The 3,130-nt window shown below is 28.7% G+C and overlaps 1 protein-coding gene across 4 annotated transcripts in view; it reads right to left on the bottom strand.

Annotated features, from left to right (window-relative positions):
* The window catches only part of LOC104771510, a 3,702-nt gene extending 3,504 nt beyond the window's left edge, over positions 1-198 (bottom strand). For all 4 annotated transcript variants that reach the window (XM_010496035.2, XM_010496037.2, XM_010496036.2 and 1 more), the window contains exon 1: positions 35-198. The gene's annotated coding sequence lies outside the window, so the exon portion shown is untranslated. The remainder of the gene's footprint in view (positions 1-34) is intronic.

The raw sequence follows: 3,130 nt of genomic DNA, 5'->3' as shown, positions 1-3,130 counted from the left end.
AAAAAAAAAAAAAAAAAAAAAAAACAAAAGTTACCTCCATCGAGTAAAACGATTCCACAACTAACTCCTCCAGCAAATTCACCACTTAACAGGAAAATGAAAGAGAGAGAAGAAGAAGAAGAAGACGAGAGAAGGCGAAGAGGACAGCGCCAAGCGGCTATGGCTAACTTGCTTCAAAAGCTTTTTGTTTAATTAACTTTGCATTTTGGTTGTTATAAGGCCCCCAGACCGCCACGTGTTTACATTACTCTCCATACGTTTCCCGCTTCCCCCTAATTATTAAAAAAAAAAACTTTTTAGTTCAGTTTTTCTGATTCTGGCTAAGTATTTAGAACTTGGTGTAAAAATAGTAGTAAGATAATGATACCAAAAGATTTGTATTCATGCGAGATATTTTATTTTAGTTTCTTGATTCTTCAAAGATTTCCTCCTGTACCCTAAATGTTTTCACTTACGTGATTAAAATAATTTAATTTTCTAATCGAAAAATGGTATTATTCTATACTACTATATTTTTATTAATATTCGATTCTAAATAAATTGTGTTGTGTTTTTTTTCCCCAACAACTTAATGATGAATACTGATTAGATAGATATGTAATAAAATGCGTTTGATTGAAATTGAGTTACGAATTAAGTTTTGTGACACAAATTTAAATTAAATATTTATATTTATTTTTTATAAAATAAAAAAAGGGGCATCATGAGTTATGTCCTCTTCTGCTGTCAAGTGGTTGTTTGCTTCTGTAACTGTACGGCTGCTTTGAATTTTTCACTTATAGCTTGAAAATAGATAATAGATATACATTCAAATTTTTCCATTTAAATCCAATGTTGATACTTGATAGAGTATAAAATGGATGTGTATATATATCAATCTTAATCAAGTATAAAGTCCCCAAGCTATATTGGCCACATGTTCATATTTGTGTTATGTATTAAGTCCATGTAGGCTATATTAAGTCCATTTTTCTTTTTAGAATAAAAGAACCCGTCGGTCTATTTTCTTTCTTACCATTCAATTTTTTTTTTTTTTTTGGAACTTTAAGTTCTTTAGTCTCATTTTCGACTTATATTTAAACGTTGTACCTTATTCCCAAATATGGGCTAGTTTGACGAAAAGCATTTGACAATTGACATAGTGTAATATTGAACTATGTGTTGATCCATGAATGAAATGAAGGTACAAGCTTGCATGCTAAAATTAATTGAAAAATGAGATAGAGAGGAAACGCCTATGATTTTCTAATGATATGGTCTCTAGTTATTTTCAGTGAAAGCTTTAACATTTATTTTGATCACTTTAACATATAATGTAGTTAATGAAAAATATATATTATTTTATATGCAAATATATAATATTTTATATGCAAATATTTGGTTTGAATTTTTCTATCATCCGGATCTATATCCATCCACCATATATCCTTTTTTAGAATGGATTTCGGATTGAATCCTGGATCATTGGCCTCAAATTTATGCACGGATTACGGTTATCATATAAAATAGGAAAAATATCATTTAAACTACGAATTTTTAAATTTTGGTCATCTAAACCGTGAACTTTGTTATAGGTCATTTAAAACATCAACTTTCGTTGATTAGCTATTTTAAACATTATATTTCGTTGACCAAGCAAAAAAAAACATGGCGTCAAATCTAATAACACAAACGTTACTCTCCCGTTAACCATCTCCGTTAGTTGCAAAACGATGTCGTTTTGATTAAAATATTAATCTGATTAAATGTCATTTAAACCATGAACTTTTAAATTGAGGTCATTTAAACCATGAACTTTCAAATGTAGGTCATTTAAACAATGAACTTTCAAGTTTAGGTCATTTAAACCATGAACATTATTGAAGGACATTTAAAACATCAACTTTCATTGACAGAGATATTTTAGACATCAAGCCAAACCGGACTTGATATTAAGTCTGCTAACATGTCTTAATTAAATCGAACACGAGGGCAAATATAAAGATCAAGATCACAAGCACAAGGAGAATCACTAGGGTCACAAGCACTAGCACAATAAAGCTACAGTAAAATAATGCATATAAAAACTTAGGATCTAAAATAAAATGATCAAGTTTTCAAACTCCAGTGTAACATCCTAATACCTGGAAAAAGAATTCAAGACACAAAAGATACAACAAAATGACTAAAAGTGGGTATTAAACGAAAGACGAAAAACACTAAAAATTCCATATATCACTTGTTTTGTTAGCATAATTAATGTCATGTCGAGATTAGTTTGGTCAACAAAACGTGATGTCTAACAAATCTCATTCAATGAAAATTGATTTTTAAATAGTCTAGATTTGATAGTTCATGGTTTAAATGGCCTACATTTGAAAATTTATTGTTTAAATGGCTTAAATTTAAAAGTTCATAATTTAAATGACATTTAATTGAATTAATATTTTCATCAAAACGACGTCGTTTTGCAACTACCAGAGGGTTAGACCATCTCCACTCCAGCAACTCACTTAAGTTACTCAAAAATAAACTAAACATATAATTAATATTAAACTAATTAAAGCAACCCACTTAGAATTTAAACAAAATCATCCTTCCACTAGAAAAACCCTATCAAAGTTGCTTAATCATCATAATTCAAAATTTTAAAAACAATTGCAAGTCTTTAAATTGTATGTAAATCTTTAGTTGGATCAAATTGTATGTAAATCTTTTAATTAAGTAACGCCTGTTAGTTGCTTAGTTATTGGATTTGACGTCATGTTTTTTTTTGACTTGGTCAACGAAATATAATGTTTAAAATAGCTAATCAACGAAAGTTGATGTTTTAAATGGCTTATAGCAAAGTTCATAGTTTAAATAGCCAATATTTGAAAGTTCGTGGTTTAAATGACTTTTTTTCCTATATAAAATTGCATGTTTATACAGGTTGATCTGCCACAATCCAAAAAAAAAAACAATGAAACTACAACGGAAAGGGAACTAAATGGAGAGGATTAACCAATATTAATATTCCAAACAATTCACATAGATTATATTCTAACACTAAATAATTATAATACAATTAATTTATACAATACCAATTAATAGTTTAACACTTAGCACCAACACGGATTATCAATTTAGTGAAAACTTATACAAGCTTTGC

The sequence above is a fragment of the Camelina sativa genome, chromosome 20 (genome assembly GCF_000633955.1).
Source record: "Camelina sativa cultivar DH55 chromosome 20, Cs, whole genome shotgun sequence".
Classification (NCBI taxonomy): Eukaryota; Viridiplantae; Streptophyta; class Magnoliopsida; order Brassicales; family Brassicaceae; genus Camelina; species Camelina sativa.
Note: the sequence above shows the minus strand (reverse complement) of the source record. Positions and strands in the feature narration are given on the sequence as shown.